Below are 18799 nucleotides of genomic sequence, written 5' to 3'. Positions count from 1 at the left end.
AGACCAGGGCCCATACTGCATGGTTCTAAGGGACCTGCTATGGTACCAATGGTCTTACTAGAAGAGTTCAGCCCATACTAAACCCCAGGATCTGGACTCTGTATCCAGACCATCCCCTCCCCGCCATAGGTAGAACCAAAACCCCAGGCTTCAACAGTGAGTCTGAACTTTCCCAAATTCAGGTTCAGCCAATCATACAAAGAGGTTTGAACTGCAGAGCTGGATCTGATCCTTGGGTTTAGGTTCCAACCCAGGGTGTAGCTCAAGGGATAGACTATATGATGCAACATGGCATAGTATATAGGACACTGGCCTGGGAGCCAAGACTGCTGGATTCTAACCCTGGTTCTGCCACTGATGGGCTTTGTGCCCTTGGGCAAGTCATTTTGCTTCTCTTTCTCCTCCCACCTCTTGGCTGTTTAGTCTGTAAGCTCTCTGGGGCAGGGACTATCTCTTACTGTGTGTACATACGGCAGCCAGCACAATGGGATCCTGGTCTAATTGCTATTGTAATACAACTAATGCCCAGGAATTACTGCCACATTTATACATCTACCAGATGGCTTTGATTTGGCTTCCTCTACCCTGGCTTTCACATCTGTCCCTTTTGGTTCATTTCAGCTTTCTGTTCACTGTCCTGGTTTTCTATTTGCAGCCTGGTTGTTCTTGGCATAGGAACTCTCTGCTTTCAGCGCTATGGAGATTTTGTACAGTTCCCTCAGGGAATCTTTGTCAGGACAGCGCCACACAAAACTAATCCGTGATTAATAACCGAGAAAAGGGAAAAGAGTCACTGGCCCTGCATGCTGAAAGGTTAAATTGGTTTGGTAAACACAGATTCAATCAGCAGTTCCCAGTTGCAGCATCCTACGGATGCTCCATCAATGTAAGGCTCAAAAGCTTTTAGGCAGTGAGTACCGTCTGAGCTGATCACTGCTGGACGGTTTGGATGGTCCCCTTTAAAAGAAATCCAATTTAGTGATTTCCGGCCATATGGCCCAGAGCCCGCTAATTGTCCACAGAACAGACAGCAGTAATGGGGGCAGGATCTCTCTCTCACACACACACACACACACACACACACACACAGTATGCATCAACCCAGATCCTGAGGGAATACTTTTAAGAGCTTCCTCCTGCCCAGTCGAGTTTGAATTAGCATGACAAAGCTCGTGCTCAGGACCAAGCCTTCTCCGACATGCCACTCCCCACTCACGCCCTGCCCCTTTCTTCACCTTGTAAACGTGTGAGCAAGGAAACGGGGAGGAGAGTGGCTTGCACTTGGACTATGGTTAGCACTTACCCTTGTGTCCACGCAGAGACTCTGCTCACACCTTCTGCTCCAGCACAACAGCCTTGTTCATCCTTCTGAGTCCTGAGGGTCCAACAGAAGCTCCATGCTCGTTCGAGCCATGGTCTCTCTGTTAAGACGGTCAACAAGGGATCCTACTAAAACCAGGACCCCCTCCCCAGCCCGTCTCTCGTAGGCTACCAACTGGCACAGCCTCTTCATTTCCTGGGATGAAACGAGTGATGTAGACCCACAGTATTATTATGTATTCAACGCTCCTTGGATATTGGCTGGACTAGAACCACCATAGGAATGATGCTGGAAAGGGGATCAATGCTGATGCTCTCAGGCAGGTGTCAAAACACTGCGAGAGGCCTCTGAATAACAGCTGCATGGCGCCGTCACAGCACAGCAAAGGCACCTTGTACAGCAGAGCAGCGCGATGGGCGCGGCCGCTGGCTCAGCTCGCCAGCCCCATTGTTGTAGCTCAGCAGAGCACATTTCATTCCAACACACGCGCCACGATTGGAAGTGCTTCTTCAGCGGGAACTTCCTTCCACGCCTGGTGTTTTCCCTCAACACTTTTATTGCATGGAGCTGGGATGCAAAAATCAATGCCAGCGAGGTACACAAGGGACGCTACGCCGATGAGCAGATAAATACCTTCAAATAGCTCTGGGAATAAAAAGGGACGTTTAGAGGGGAAGGAAAAATGAACTGGGTTTGCCCATAGGCCCTGGCAGCTATACCAACCTTTTGCCAGGCACTTGACTTTCGGCATGGGTCTGGTGTATCTGGTATATTTCTGCTGTGAAGGCAGGTGTGTGCAGCACACCCAGTTTGGAAGAGCACTGATGTTTTTAATCCAACATCATTTTCCAGCGAATAATTTGGTGGTTTACTGGGAAATTGCATAACAAACCACATGGGATCAACCTTCCTCCTGCCCAAGGATGAACTGGCACGGAGGCTGTTACGCCGATCGGAGGCCACGTCAGTGCTGTTATCACGTCAGAGCCAGGCACCTGGACAGAGACACAACACAACGGGATCAAGTGGGCCAAAAATGAAAGAGGACCTCGACTGCCAGGACAGGAATGGAAACAGCCCCGACAAAAGAGGAGAAAATGGTGAATTCTAGTAAGAGCTTAAAATAAAACCAAGGAGAATGGCTCTGCAATGCTGCAGTTTGCAGCCACACACATGAGGGGGTGGAAACTTGGCAGGGGAAAGGCCGGCTATTGGCAGTGATCCAGAAAAAACTCCCACCTGACCAACAAAATATCTCCCGATTGTCCTGCCTCTCAGGGAGGTACAGAGATGGGAATTACAGGGGGTGACAGGCAGGGGAAAGGAACTTGGAAGTGAGCAAGTAGGAAGGGGTGAGAGAGGGAGCAGGCTAGAGGAAAGATGGTGATGAACCGGGCCAGGCCAAGAGAAATCCTCCCCATGCACCTCTTTCCTCCTTTCAAAATCCAGTTCCTGCCTCTTTCCAAACCCTTCCCCCAAAGCTCCAGCGAGGGATCCCCACTCTCCCTACAAAGTTTCTCTCAGGGATACTTGGCCTGGGGAGCCACTTTCCCTGCTTTGGGATGACCAGTGATGGTGTCTGCTCAGTGCCCATCACAGACATTATACTGCAATTTGCGATAGCGGCTGGGAACGGGTCCCTCTTCGATCGACGTTCAATCAAAGTGCCCAACGCTGAATCAGCTTGGTGGGTGTCATTCCGGCTCCTAGTGGAACTGGGGCCCAGACACAAAACAGTAACCACAGCTGGTTTCTTTGGGCAGTCTCTGTGGCAAGACCAACGGCTAAACAGCCCAAAGGGCTGAATGCCCCTCGCACTCCTAGAGATGGTCTTTCCAAGGCATGGCTGAGGCCCGTTGGCAGATACTTGCCTCGGCAATGCCCGTCCCAGGCCTGATCTGGGAAGAAACAAAGGACTGTCTCCGGAGCTGCCAGGCTGGCCCGGTTTCCAGCCCAATACTAAATTCATGCTTTAGCATTTACTAAAACGTTTATATATAAACAGACACATAATTGCTGATACTTGAGCCAACCCTGCTGTTCCTCCACCAACTATAACAAACTCCAAACGGCACATTGGACAGTGTTTGTCAAACCTGCATTAAAGCCAAACGGGGCCGGGATCACAATCCTGGGGAATAGTCCATTCAATATTTTGTTTGAAGTTCATCATTTGAACTATCCTGCAACACCAGGCGAGGGTGGCTTGGCCATTTCTGAAGTCATCCAGCCTCTCTGCAGCAGAAACAGGATAAAGCAAACAATTCGCTGATATCTTTTGCCAACTGATCATTGACCCCAAGTCTGGCTCCTGGCTTGTATGTTCAGCCACTACATCTGCAGTGCCTGCTGCTCCCAGATTATTGATAGTTACATGAGATTGCAGTGTGAGCGTGCTAGGAGGTTACAGTGAGATTGCAGTGTGCAGTGCTGGGAGTGGGTGGGGGAGGGGGCGCTGTTGATGGGAGTTGCTGTGCAAATAGAGTAAAGCTTTGATGGTTTCAGACTGGGGAGGCGGTGCTAGTGCAGTGGAATGTGGCTTCCATTAAGGGCCGGTTCCTTTGAGCCTTGCTCCCAAGACAAGAGCAGCCCCAGTGACACCCAGCCATACACGTCCTAATGAAGGTGCCCGATGGTGCCGGGCCATACCCATATCCGCAGCAGGTCTCCAAGATGAACAGCCTCTGGCATGTTAGAACAATGTAGATAAGGGAAGTCGGCAAGCCAGATCTGTAACTTCGGGATAAGGATTGGCTCTAAGGGCTGGGCCGGTCGGGCTGGGACATGAAACGGGGCTGGGCACGAGCCGCGGCTGGACAAGACGCCGCCTTCTCCCGGGGGGGGGCGGCAGCAACTCTGGACGCGAGCTGGACCCTTCCTGTGGCTCGCCCCAGCTGCAGCAGGCATTGCTTGCCTCTCCCCCTCCGCCAGAATGGCGGGCGGGGAGGGGCATTCTCGGTGGCCAGATCCTCACCAAGGTAAATCAGCATCACTCCATGGATCTGGCCCTTTATTTTAGGAGGCACCTCATGCCTATTTTGGGGGGCCGGCCTCTGCAGGAAGAGGAAGATGCACACAGATCTCAGTCCCCCAAATCCACTGAACTTGGATTTGCTAAACATCTGTAAAGCTCCTTACATCTTCATAACATTGCACAAAGAACAGTGATAACGTTGGGGTTCCTGCCTGAGCCTCTGACAACACTTCAGCTCTCCTGCTCTGCCTGCAGAGCATTAAAAAAGAAAATCAAATATCTTACCCCTCCCCCCTCTCTTCCCTCCTGTCTCTGGATGAAGCTTACCCCTGTGCAGAGACCCAGCGTGAGGTCTAGGCACCCTTTAAGTCCATATAATGGGATTTAAGTGGCACCTAGTCCTTGCAATAGCCCTGGGCACAGGGGTGGATGTGCCCCTTTGCGTCACCACAATGCTGCTCGCGTCACCGGCACGCTAGGAGAGACAGGCAGCGCTCGTCAGGAGCGGTGTCAAAGGCTAGGAAGACTTTTCAGAGACAAGATCAAAACGTAAAAGCTTCCCGGAACAGCATGCGAGGGTGGCTTGCCCCCAAGTAGCAGCAGAGCACGGATGGCTCTTTGAGGCACCAGGGGTCAGACAGGCACGTCAGATATTGGGAAGAACATGCCCATCTCCCCAAGAGAAGCACTGCTGCCGTAATGACCCTTGTGTGGTCACAATGAAAAGGAGGCTGAATCATTCCACCACGCACAAGCAGTGCTAGGAAGGTGACGCCAGGGACAGAGACGTGCATAGCATGCTGCCATGGCTTGGAGAAATCCCCTCCAAAGAAGAGAATGCCGCTAGGCAAACTACCCCACCAGCATTCATCTCTAAGGACATTATTATATAGTTTGCCTAATGGCTTTGCCGTGATTCCTGGCTTGTTTGAAACCTCATCTGTTACTTATCTGCTGTGACTCAGATAGCAGTTCCCTGATAATGTGACAGGGAGGAGATTTGCATTAAAAACCCCAAGTGCTCAGGGATTCAGACATACCCTTTAGGCATTGAAATCTGAAAGTCACCAAACAATGTGTTAACCTGGGATCATGCTTTTTCCATAAGGATATGGGATAAAATCAGTTTCACAGTTATCGGGGATGGTGGGGGCGTGGAAAGAGACCGGCTTTGGGGCCTGTTTCTATTAGATAAGCCTGGCTTCAAAGTTGAAATCCAAATCTGCATCCAAACTTCAGGGATCTTGGTTGTGATTCAGGAACAGTTCTCGTTTGTCATGTTCTCCTGTAACTTAAAAGTGGGCTCGGTTTGAAATATTTTATCGTGTTCAGTACAGAGAGACCGGGAAACCAACACACACACAAGGACACTCTGCCGAACTAACCAAGATGAGGTAGTATGTGCTGGTCACTGCCTCGGGAGGCAGCAATCAAAATTCTGATCACAACATTCATACACATTTGAAATGTTTGAAACATGCAAAGCTGCCATTTGCAAGCTTAGCTGTTTTAAAGAGAGAGGATTCCTAAAACCAGGTTTTCGAATATAACCTCCCATGTTAAACATGGAAAATGTGCATTTGTGGGCACAGCTGGGTCACTGCACATGGAAATATGCATCTGGGTATAAAATAGAGCTTTTCAGGCATAAACAGATGGCTATCTGTTTGAAATCACAAGCCCATACACTGCGGCAATCTCTCAGTGGCTTCCCCAAGCCCAGATCTTTGAAGGTCTCTGAAAATGTGATGGGCCACATCTTCAAGCAAATCTCCCAGTTTTCTGCCCACAAATATTTGCACACGCTGACTGGAGAGTTGGATATCTAGCTACTTGGCTTAGTGCAACAATTACTGGTCACATGGGCAAAGAGGCAGTGCATAAAAACTACAGCTATGAATGCTGAGGCTAAGTTGCATCACCATTTAAAACGCTGTCTTACAGGGCTACATTCTCTTTCCCGCTACTCCCATACAGCTTCATTGACTCTGAAGTCAGTGCCCTTCCATGCACAAATAGCAGGTGTGCCTATGGAACAGAGCGCAGAATTTGGCCGGTCTTTTCTGGGAGCATGATTTCTGTGTAACGGCGACATCCAGTGGTCAAGTCGGGGGATTGCCACCAAAGGTAACAGAGAACCAGAACCTGACCCAATAAGCACAAATAATTATCTCCCATTTATCCAAAATGGCATCCCCCCCGCCACAAAGGTTTTGAGTAACCGTCCTGATCTTCCACAAATAGGACTGTAACTGTCATTGTGTGTGCACCAATGTACACAACAGAAATCAGATCAGAGGAACAAATGTGAGCTGATCCCTTCTCTCTTAGGTCCCGATATGGCCCCTGTTATCTTTTAAAGTATTTACCCTCACCACACCCCTGTGAGGGCAGGAAGTGCTACCACCCCCATTTTACAGGAAGAGAACTGAGGCACAGAGACTACGTGACCTGCCCAAGGTCCCACAGGAACCTCTGTGGCAGAGCAAAGGACTGAACGTGGGTATTTGAGTCCCAGGCTAGCACCCCTAGCAACTAGATCACCGGTCTCTCAGTTCCAGCTATGTGTGTATCTGAATCCTTCCTGCACCATCAATGTTCTGCCATCTCTGTTTATCCTAGGCCATTCTTCGCTTTTCCTCTGTGTTGTTAAGTCCCATGAATTTTCCCTCTCTGAAAATTGTGTGGAGGGATTCTTTGGTCGGCTTCACTTGTGGATTCCTCCAGCTGCCCAACAGCAGACATTCTTGTTTAATTCTTAACCCATGTCCCCGATATTTCCATCATCTTCTTTTCTGGATAACTTTGGAGAGAAAGGGCTGTTGAACTCACAGATAAATCCCAGCATTTATTAGAATTTCATTCCCTGTAATACCTAGTATTGCCCTGAGGCAGTTGCTTTGGAAGGCATGGAGATGTCTGGCTGGACCTTTGGGGGATTTCCAGCATTCACATCCATATGTCAAGGTGGAAATAACATTTGAGTTGAAGATTCACAGTTTGGTCTTTAAGCTGTAGATTTTCAACGGCCAAATCTTGTGTAAGCTGGAGAATGCAGCTGCGCCTTGCCAGTTCATGACATTATTTCCTTCTGGATGTCCCTATTGGCATGTTACAGCCCAGGTATGTAAATTGACTCACTTCTTGTATTCCTTTGCCTTCTAACATAATGCTTGAGTTGGGGGTTGCTGGGATTATCATTAGATTTGTTTTTTTCATAGCTGGACAGTCTTTCGGTCTTTGCATGCGAGTAAATTGAGCTGTCACTTAGAAGAGCTTCGTCAGCTGCAAAATCTAGCCTTCTAGTGGACTACCGTTTAACTATGCAGCAATGCCGGTGTTGCATCTGACTGCAGCAAACAGGAGAGGTGAGCGAATGCATCCTTAACATATGAATCTAATATTTTAAATAATAGCTGGATGCAAATCTCTAGCCTGATTTTCTCTTGCCCTTGTGCAGTCATTTACCCCAGTGCATTGTGGGAGTCAAGTACTATTGCATCCACTTGTCACTGGGGTAACTGACTACACGTGGTGCCGGGCAAGGGGGAATTAGGCAGCAGGTCTTTTTTTCTGCGCAAGACAATCCCATGGCTGTATTTGTCAGAAGATCTCCTGCACACCTAAGATGCACAAAGAGGCATGCAAAATGATCACCTATAAGCAGAATGAATGATCTGATTGTACATCTCTTGGCATCCGTGTGAAGAGGAGTTAGGTCTTGGAGGTGGGAAGGGGAAGCATTGTAACACTTAAGACACTGGGCCATTTTCAGGGATGAAGGTACAATACAAAAGGCTGATCACAATTCAATTCTGCTGATCTTTTGTCCCCCTTGTTAAAAAGATAATTATTGGATAGAATGAACTGTCAAAAAAGCAAGAAAGAAGAAGCCCATGACTTGGCTATAAACAATGGGGATGAAATCCTGGCCCCATTAAAGAAAATGGGAATTTTGCCAGCGATGTCAATGTGGCCGGGATTTCACCACTGTGATTCTGGTCACCATACGGAGCATCTGTGGGCGCTAACCATAGAGGTTTCACAGCCTAATGTGGCTTGGCACCTGCTTGATTGGAGACCAAAGAGTATTTTCGTCCTCAGCTGGGCGTTCTCCATCCCTTCTCTCTTACAGCTAGCCAGCCCTACATTTTCAAACAGCTTTACAAATTTTTACTAATGAATCCTACCATCCTAGTCATATCCTCTGTATTTTAGAGAAGGGGAAATTGCGCCACAAAAAGGTTAGAGCCAACATTTTCCAGTGGCAGTTGCTGATTTTGACTGGCCCAAATTTTGGGTGCCCCGATTTGAAACATCACAGAGCCCTGATTTTCAGATATTTGCAAGTCCGGTGGAAGTCAAAGGGAGCTGTGTGCGCTCGGTGCTTTTAGTGTACGTACAGTGCCTAGCACAATATACCCTGCTCCCCTAGTGGAGGATTAGGTCTACTGCAGTACAGATAATAATCATACGTCCAACACTTGAGCCTAAGGTCTCTCAAGCTGGGCACACAAAATTGAGGCACCAACAATCAGTGGCTACTCTTGCACATGTTGGCTTTCCTCAAGGGCATGCTGCAAACCAGAGTTGACCCGAGTATTGCGTTCTCCTTTGGCTGAAGGGGCACACCCACAACAGTCTCTCTTGGAGTCCTTGCCAACACTAAGCTCGCACATAGCAGCACCCAAGAGTAACATTTTCTACTATCTCCGCTTGGCTAGGGGACTCCATCCCATCCTGGTGGGTGATGACCGGCGTCAGTTATACACACCTTCTCCACCTCTCATCTGGACCACAGCAATGCAATATACCTGGCCAGGAAGACTTCACCGCTTGGGAAACTCCAACTATTGCAGAACACTGCAGCACGTCTCCTCAACAACACAGGCTACTGTGAGCACATCAGGCCTGCCCTTTGCTATCTGTGCTGGCCTGCCACAGAATAGAGAGTCAAGTTCAAGGTCTCAGGCCTTATCTTCAAAGAGCTCACTGCCCTGGGCCTAGGGTACCTAAAATGCTGAGATAAAGGTTGCGGTCGACAGCTCCACTCCTTAGGCCCAGTGGAACTTTCTGCCATAAGGGTAAAGCTCGTCTGTATAGAAAAGACAGCTTGCTCAGGGGCTGGTCTGAGATTGTGGAATGAATTCCACCAGGAACTAAGGGCCATCACAGACCACATCACCTTCTACTCCAAGTGTCAGGCACAGCTGTCCAACTTGCCTTTGCTAACCTAAACATAGAGCAGCGTGGACGTGTAAAAAAACAAAACTCACCACCACCAAAACCACACTCCACTGCATGCACAATTCTCTCCCTGGGGAGAAACGGGAGAATGAATGACACATGACAGATGTCAATCACATCCCTGAATGCATGACTGGAAGGTACTATGGTGATGAAGGCAGGATAAAAACCTAGAGAGAACAGAATAGACAGTTTATGTAACAAACAGCACACACACACAAAAAGCCATTTGCAGTGCGCAAAGTTCTTCTTCTTGATTGGGCCTACATAACCCAGGAACCCTGCTTCATATTTTTGAGACGCATCTCCTGGCACCTTATTTGTGAACTATTTGCATACACACAGACATCTCTCGTCATACTTAGAACTCAGGATGTCCTGGCTCCCAGTCCCATACTTCTCAGACCATGCTATTTACTTCACCCATTGTGTAAAAGATCAGAACCACATGTGTCTTCTGGGAGAATCTAGCTAATGGAGGAAAGTCACTCCCTGCAGGGGAGCCAGCCCATGTTTCTAAGCACTACGGAAGTCCCAATATAGCCCCATTTTAAGGAGTTGGAGCAGTGCACAGGCCTTGTACTGGCTCCTTATCCACGGATGAGCTTCAACCACTGTGCAGTGAGTGGGGAGGGGAAATCGGTGACTCATGCAAATTTCACATGGCTAGTTACAGCCCTGTCCTCCAGTAACAGAGGAAGCCTGCTGTTATCCAGGGCCCTTCTGAATGGGAGACGTGTATCACGAGTCTGTCCCAGGCCAAACAGACCTACCACAAGCCTGAATCATCACTTAGCCCTGCCTCGGTGTAATTTCTCCTCTGCAACTTGAATACTAGGGCATTTCATGTAGAGGCAACTAGGCAGTGTCAACCATAATTAATTTCTCCTTTTAGCAAGAGCAGTAAAATATGACCCAATAAACACAATTATGGTTCGGCAAATTTTCACACTTCAGCTTGAAAAACGATGCTGTTAATTTTACCACGTGACCCAGCAAAAACTCTGGCTTTTCCCATTCATTTCCCTCATACTACAAACTCCCCAAACATTATAATGGTTTAACTCATTATCTCAGGCCCTCCAGTGTTGCTTTAGGCTCACTACCATCTACCACAGAGAGGGAGCTGGTGAACAGCCTCGCACGCACAGAGTGAATTGACTTGAAATGATGGTTTGACTTTCTCTGAAATGTAAATATTGTAACAGTTCATGTTTCTTTACTAACATTTTGTCTTCCAGGGCAAACAAGCAGTCATTTCTACCATGCTCATTCTTCTTTGGAGGGAGGGGGGAATTAGGAAGGGTACAATACCGCCACCACTGAAAGCAATGGGAGATTTGCCATCAGTTTCAACGGGAGCAGCATCTTGCCAATATATTTAAATAAGAATACTTCCTCCCTTCACTTTCATCAGTAGATCTCTCAAACACTTCAGTCTTTAAAGTCTTTATCCTCACAACACCCCTGTGAGGCAGAGCTGTGCTGGTATCCCTGTTTTTACAGATGGGGAGCTGGAGCACAGACAGGGTAGTGTCCAGATCCACAAAGGTGCTGAGGAACCTAAATCCCAGCTTTAGGCTCCACTGCAATCTACAAAACTCCTGCCAAGCCCACTCGGTGTCTAAACTCTCTTGGCACCTAAGTTTTAAGGTAAAAGTTCCCTCAGCGCTTATGTTTCTGCCTCTGGGTGCTCATGTTGCTCCCTCCCTCCAGGTGTCCGGATGCCCGTTTGCTGCCTAAGCCCCTGATGAGTCACAAACCAGGGAAAGACAGGTGTGCTCAGAGGCTACCTACCAGACTGGGTCCCATTCAAAGGCTGGCCAAAGGAGGGGAAAGTGCAACTGACCCTGTAACTTTTAGCCCAGTGTTAGAGGGCTTACCTTCCAGGTGGGACACCCTGGTTCAATGCCTCCCCCCTTCTGCCAGAGTAGGAGACACTATTTGAATGGGGGAGGGTGTCTACTCCCCCTCTAGGAGAGAGCTCTAACCACTGGAGTACAGGAAATTCTGATGGGAGGGAAGCGCACCCTCCATCTATCCTATTTAAGCTGTTCCACTGTGGATAAATAATGAAATCATGATTGGGGGACTTGATGCCGGGTCTTCCATCTCCCCACTGGGTATTCTCACCGGTAGGCTACAGACTCTGGTGCTTGTTTCTCTCCTCCTCCCCCAATGACTATCGCACTTACACTTCAGTAGGCACTGAGCCAGATGTAGCCTAGTGGTTAGGGTGCCCACTTAGGATGTGTGCTCTGATAATTGGTTGCAACCTTCCTCCTGGCTTTTTGCTATCTCACCTGTGATGGATGGACAGCTTGGGCCAATCAGTTTCTTCAAACATTTAATAATCTTTGCTCTATATTTTTCCAAAACTGCAGCCCTATCAAGCTGTTAGCAGAGAACAGAGCAAAGATGCACTGCACACTTCATAAAAGGTAAAGAAAATAGATCAAAGCAAGGGTAACATTTCTTCCTACCTCTGAGGCTTGGCATCATGGCTAGTAATTTCACTGTTAAACCAGGCAATAAGATCACCTTCTCAAAGCTGCTCTATGCACGTAAAGCTGAATCCTGCACAAGAATCATCGTATCACAACTTCTGAGGGGGCAGGAGCATATGGGTTCCACCTGTGGCTGATTTCCTCAGTGGCAGAGAAAATGAGTTGATAGAGCCACAGGAAACTTGATCCTAGTGTCATTTATTTAAAAAGCAATACCAGACTGCAAAAGCAGGACTTACTCTAGGTGGCTGGGTATGAATATAGGTGTGTAGAATGAGTTTTTTTTTTTATAAGCACTAGTGATTGTAAAACCCAGTCCTAGGGATATTCACTGTAAGGGAACATAAAAGAAGCTAATTCATATCAAAATGTGAGTATTGATTGACAATACATTTTTTTTTTTTTTGCTGCAGTCACCACCTCCATGTCTATGCTACAACTATAACTGTTCTAACCTCTATAGCACCTTTCAGTCAAAAATCCCAAGGTGCTTTACAAATTAATTGGAGTTGGTTGAAAAATACCAGTTGGTTTGTAGCAGATTTAGGGGAATTTTTTTTTAATTGCCTCTAAAATTTTGTTTAATGAAAAAGTGAAACACACAATTAAAAAAACCCTCAAACAAGGGTTTTTTGGTTGAAAAAAACAAATTTCAAACAATGAAAAATTTCTGTGAAAATTTCAGTGGCATTTGGGCGTGCTCAGCACCTCTTTAATCTTTTATTTAGATGCCTAAATATGGAGTTAGAAGATCTAACTTTATGTATCCAGATCTAAAAACTCGGGCCATATTATCCTCTGTTTAAGCGGAAGAAACAGGCACAGTGCGGTAACATTACTCGTAGAAAGGTCAGTATGAGACCCGGCAATAGAAGCCAGGATCACTCATCAGCAGCCCCCGTCACACTAGCTAATGGAACAGAGCAAACAGCTCAGCCTTGGAGCTGTGATGTTGTGTAATATTCCCAGAAAGTGAGGGACTCATATTTGTCAACGTGCAAAATCTCTGTGCTGCTGGGGGTGTTGCAAAAACCCTCCACAAGGAAGAGGAGACATAATGGAAATCACAGCAAGTAGAATCTGGTTTTAAAAAAAAGGTTAATGCGGCACACGTGCACCTCATCCCCTCCCCTGGCGGGGCTGCACCAGCTCCAAACTTTGTAGCCGAGACCTCTTCGCTTTGCAGCAGCGGGAAATCAAAACCCCGCACTCTAGTAGCCCCGAAGTTCAGGAAACTCCAGCTCTGGGTGCCCGCCTCTGAGCACTGCCCGTATTTCCCTGGGGAAGAGTCAGGAGGTGGCGCTTTGGCTCCTTTGCACCCAATCAAGCGGCAGCTGGAGGGGCGGGGCTGGACGCAAGCCAGCAGCCCCCCGCACCCTAGCCAAGCCTCGGGGCAGAAGGCCGCTTGGGTGCTGTAGTCCCGGCCTGGCTGCAGGCCCCGTGCAAGGGGGAGGGGAGAGAACTACGACTCCCACAATCCTTTGTGCCCCAGGCTGCCAGTCAGTAGAAACTGAAAGCCCTGCCAAGGGGACTAGCGCCTCGGCGGGGAGGAGACGCGGCGGCGGCGGGGCTGCTCCAGCGGCTCCCTGCGCAAGGCGCTTCCTCGTCGCAGAAACTTTGTAACAAGCTTGGCCAGGTCAGCGGGTCGGGGCTGGCAGAGCTCCCGCAAGGGGCGGCGAGGGGGCAGGAGGAGGAGGGGATGGGAAGGCGGGGGGAAGGCCGGGGGGCAGTAGGAGGAGGGGGTGGGAAGGTGAGGGGGGAGCAGGAGGGGATGGGAAGGCGGGGGGGAGGAGGAGGGGATGGGAAGGCGGGGGGGGGAGAGAGGATGGGGGTGGGAAGGTGTGGGGGGGAGGGGATGGGAAGGCTGGGGGGGCAGTAGGAGGAGGGGGTGGGAAGGTGGGGTGGGGGCAGCTCGTTCATGGCAGCGTCTCCCTTGCTGGCTCTTTATTCGGTCCTGGTCCCTTCCTCCATCAGGGCAGCAGAGCTGTGTTCTGCTCCTGCCTCTCTGTTGCGTGTGGGGCTGGGGGTCTGTGTCAGTGTTTCCACAGATGGTGCCATTGCCTCACGCTGGCTGAGGGGCCCCGTGGAAACTTGTGGCTTGTGGGGTGTGTGTGTGGGTTGGGTTAAGGACAGGTGCAATCTGGGGGAGAAGGAATAATTATGTGGTTGACTTTTCAGATTTCCCCTTCGGGGAGGGAGCTGGGGGGAGAGTCTGGCTGTTAAAAGAGTTTGTGGGGTGGGAGTACGGGTAATCTTCGGCTGTCCTTGAAATCCCAGCTTGCTTGTTCTGCCCCAAAGATCCTGACTCCTGTGTGCGTTCTCTGCATCCACTGGGCTGGTTCCTGTAGAACCCCTGCCGGCAAGGTATCTTCTGGGCGCGACCGGGTACATCAGGGCCGGCTTTAGCAAGTGCGGGGCCTGATTCGAACAGTTTCGATGGGGCCCCAGCAGGGATGACTAAAAAAAAAAAACCACATAAAAAAAACACGTGGAGCTTATATTCACTGGGCCGCACTCCTAGTCTTTGGCGGCGGATCCTTCGCTCACTCCGGGTCTTTGGCGGCGGGTCCTTCAGCGCCGCCAAAGACCCAGAGCGAGTGAAGGACCCGCCGCCAAAGACCCAGAGCGAGTGAAGGACCCGCCGCCAAAGACCCAGAGCGAGTGAAGGACCCACCGCCAAAGACCTGGAGCACCGCCGGGTGAGTAAAAATTAAAAAGGTGCCTCTAGCCAGGGAAGGGATTCTCTGGAACTTGCCCCCCACTCTGGGCATCCCTGCCACTGGGTGCGGGGCCCGATTCGGGGGAATTGGTGGAATTGGCCTAAAGCCGGCCCTTGGGGTACATGGTGTTAATTCCGAGCCATGTGCTTGTGGGAGATAGCCCAGGGTGGGCCATCAAGTGTGCTCTGAGCTTATCAAAGCTTGCTGGGTCTGGCCCTGGCCAGAGCCAATGAAGAAACTTTAGAAGTGAGGGGAAGAGGAGAGGCTGTTAAAGCAGTCACCCTATGATAACAGCAGGGGAGACCTGAAAGCTGATCCCCAGGAACTAGAAAGGCTTGATGCTGGTTATCGTTGACTGACGGGCAGGGTTAGATGGTGGGACGAGGTGTAGCAAGATGCCTAGAGGAGTCCGGATGGGTACAGTACACAGAGCACAGTCCCACTTCAGCGGTGGTGGGACCGGTTCTGATCTTGCACTGATGTAGATCCAGAGCAACTCCGTTGGAATGAAACCGCTGCCTGACTCAGTGCAAGAGCAGAATTAGGACCAGCAAAATGCTTGGTGTCTTGCTGCTGCTCAGTGTTGTGGGAAGGGTCTGAGTCCCGTTGGTCCCCTAGTGGCACTCATGGTGTTCCCAGGGCTGATGAGGTTGCTCCTTGGATTTGTTTCAGTGACTTCAGGGGGAATGAATGGACTTGTACAGCATATTAGTCTGCTGATCGTAATCCTCCTGGTTGTACTACACACAATCTGGGTAAGAAATGAATGACTGGCTAGAAGCTAGGTGGGAATGTGTATCTGAGCTTCTTCTGAGGCTCTTTGCTGGGTCTGTAGACCAACCCATGATATTCCCACTCAGAGACACCTCAGCCAGAAAGGGAAGAAACAAATCAAGATTTGTGGTTAATGTTGTGATCCCCAAATGATTGACTAGGGGTTGCACCCAGTCCAATCTCACTACCTCTCAGTCCCAGTTCCATAGGGTGAAGGAGAGAGGGTATGAATACAGCCAGGGCAAGGGGTGTAAATTTCACTCCCTTTCCCTGGCGTGGAATGACTCCTTGGCAGGTCTTGCCCAACGGATGAGCTCCCATCTGTGGCATTGGCTCCCCGTGGCTGTTTCCCCAGAGTCCAGGGCTGCTGGAGTCAGGTGCTGTTTGGTTTTTGTTTCTCTTCTCTCTGGTCTTATTCTTGGTGGGTGGCTTTCAGTTGTCCCCCAGGGAGTGAATTTATGTACTTCACTTCACTGTTAATTAAATGTATATTGCAGATGGGCGAGTGCTCTGAAAAACTTTAAGAGCTTCCCAATAGATTCCTCACTCAGTAAAGCACCTGCTGCTCCGTCCTGGAAATGGCTCACAAGTCAAACACATGCTGCTTTCTGTGTCTGGCGCACCAGGGCTCTTATGTTTGTACAGTACTTAGACACTGTCCAGAACTGGGACAGGATGGGCGGAATATAGCCTGTCGGTGGTGGTAGGGAGAGGGCCAAATTCAGACTTGGAGTGAGCAGCTGCAACTCCATCAAAGGCCCAGCACCAGGTCTGCGTTTGGCCTAATAAGAGTAGCCCACTTGCACTTACCCTGCTGTGAATGTCACTGGGTGCCTGACACAGCGGAGTGCTGGTAGCATTCTCCCTGGAGATGCTTTAGGCCAGACAAAGCCAAAATGCACTGTGGGCACGTAGGACCTGCCCAGCAAGGGACAGAGTAGCTGAAGCAATGGATGCTTCCTATCTTGAATGTATATGATTCTAAGGCCAAGCTCAGTCTTGATACAAGCAGATTCAATTCCAGTGACTTGAGTGGAGCTGAGCTGGATTTGACCCCCCAGCAACTCAACGCTCCCCCTTCCGGCTAAGAGCTATCACCAGGTCGTCTGTGCCTCTCCATCCCTAGAGAAGGGATTTACTTGACTCAGACTGGGCACCTTTGTTACTTAGAAGACCGAAGAGCTGGTAATTAGATAACACCGACTCTGAAGAACAGGAGGACTTGTGGCACCTTAGAGACTAACAAATTTATTTGAGCATAAGCTTTCGTGGGCTACAGTCCACTTCATCGGATGCCTAGAATGGAACATATATATACATATACATATATATCTCCTCACTATATGTTCCAGTCTATGCATCCGATGAAGTGGGCTGTAGCCCACGAAAGCTTATGCTCAAATAAATTTGTTAGTCTCTAAGGTGCCACAAGTCCTCCTGTTCTTGTTGCGGATACAGACTAACACGGCTGCTACTCTGAAACTCTCATGAAGGACAATGAAGAAAGCATGAGGGAAGAAGGTTTAATCAGTATAATAATCCTCACCCCCAGATACCAAGCAACCAATTACTGTGGTAGCTAAATCACTTGTCTGTGGTTTCAGGTTGTTGGTGGGTGAATAAGCAACTGGGAGGGGAATCCCTGATTTTACTGAGGCTTTTTTTTTTTTACTGTAAATATTCTGCATTGTTCTGGTTGGAGTGCTTCCACACATCACATGTTGATTGGAGTCAAAAAGAGCATGTTTGAGTAACCTTGACAATGAGCTAGCAGAATCGCTGTCCCCTTGTTCCAGTCCGTTGCCTTCTGCTCTACATCACTAATGTCCTTGTGTTTCTGTGGCAGTTACTTTGAATCGTGAGGTTGAGGATTCATGTCCCTTCGCCGCCAAAGCTCTCTTTCTTGAGGCAGCATGGTCTTGTGGATAGGACGGGCTGGGGGTCATGTGACCTGATTCTATTCCAAGCTCTGCTGCTGACCTGCTGTGTTACCTTGGGTGAGTCATGTCACTGCTCTTTGTCATCCTACTCTTTCTGGCTTGTCTATTTCTGTTGTAGCAGGGACTGTCTTATGTATTTGGAGCCCTGATCTCAGTTAGGGGCCTGTAGGTGCTGCTGCAATACAAATAGGTAATAACTTTCCTGGTTGTCATCACCTTTGTTTCTTGGGGTAATAATTTTGTTTCCGTTTTTATGCAGAGCCCCAATACGTTTCCCTTTCTGCACCTCCTCCCCAGTGCATCCACCTCAGACTCATGGTCTGGGGAATACTTTGTAGAGCTGTTTACATTTGATTTGGGGCAGTCAGTGTTTGTGTTTTCACGTGATTTTTGAGGGGATGGGGGGGGAATCAAACTTTGGAGAATTTTCTATAACCTGGTGGGTTTCTATAGCTTATTTGCATAGGCTGTACAGGGAGCATTGGGTTCTTTGTACCTCCAAGATATGGTACCCACTTCTCCCACATGGAGAGCCCACAGCATATAAGCATAAAAGCATAGGGTTAAAAGGGACTGCAAGGGTCATCTAGTCTAACCCCCTGCTATGTCCTGCTGTCCTTGTTCAGTCTGCAGTGGCTTTTTATGCTCAGTTAAGTTTGTGACCTTTTGTGGCGCTTGGTAGCACAGTGGCTTTTTTCAGGTCAGCATTCACTACTCGTTCCCCGGGAGCTGTGATGTTCACTGAGTGTTCCATGCTGACACTCCGCATATGGCAGCGGCAGCAGCAGAGGTAGTATTGGCAATGTCATGTCTCTGTCTGAGCTTCAGCTGATGCCCCAGAAGTTTCAGAGTCTGCGGGAGTGGCGTGTATGCAGTCGTAGTGGCTGCAACCATCTCCGTTCACTTTGTTTTGGAGAGGGTTATATTCATGGGAACCTGAACCATCTCGATCAGTGATTCTGGGAGTAACTGACCACCGTAGCCTGTTCTGTGATGGCAGTGCTTTTCTGATGGTTATTGACATGCGCCATTTTCCTTTCCTCTCTGATCTCCGTTCGTTGCATGCAGGAACTAGCCACGCTTGCCCACGGTGCGGTTGAAGTGGCTTGCTGTGGTGGTAATTTAAAGACATTCTCCAACTTGATACGTCCGCAACTACTGGGTCATGTTGCCCTTGCCTGCCTGTTCCTATTTCATCTGTTTTGTTTTTCTCCTCTTCTCAGATGTGACTATTCCCCAGGCCTTGTAGACTTCAGGGTCGTGCTGAACAGAGCCGTGCAACTTGTGACAGCTCTGATCATGCCTTTTTGTTTGAG

At 49.1% G+C, this 18799-nt stretch overlaps 1 protein-coding gene across 7 annotated transcripts in view; it reads left to right on the top strand.

The window, feature by feature from the left end:
• The first annotated feature begins 12283 nt into the window (after positions 1-12283).
• The window catches only part of MIB2 (MIB E3 ubiquitin protein ligase 2), a 106326-nt gene continuing 99810 nt past the window's right edge, over positions 12284-18799 (top strand). For 3 of the 7 annotated variants that reach the window (XM_042852846.2, XM_008167293.4, XM_024104369.3), the window contains exon 1: positions 12998-13685. The gene's annotated coding sequence lies outside the window, so the exon portion shown is untranslated. Of the gene's footprint in view, positions 12420-12997; positions 13686-14352; positions 14414-17389; positions 17541-18799 lie in introns of those variants that run through there. The other 4 variants (XM_065575256.1, XM_065575255.1, XM_042852843.2 and 1 more) reach the window with 4 other exon arrangements.

Source organism: Chrysemys picta, chromosome 21 (assembly GCF_011386835.1).
Source record: "Chrysemys picta bellii isolate R12L10 chromosome 21, ASM1138683v2, whole genome shotgun sequence".
In the NCBI taxonomy this organism is placed as follows: domain Eukaryota; kingdom Metazoa; phylum Chordata; order Testudines; family Emydidae; genus Chrysemys; species Chrysemys picta.
The sequence above is the reverse complement of the archived record's forward strand: the minus strand, read 5'-3'. Positions and strand labels throughout refer to the sequence as shown.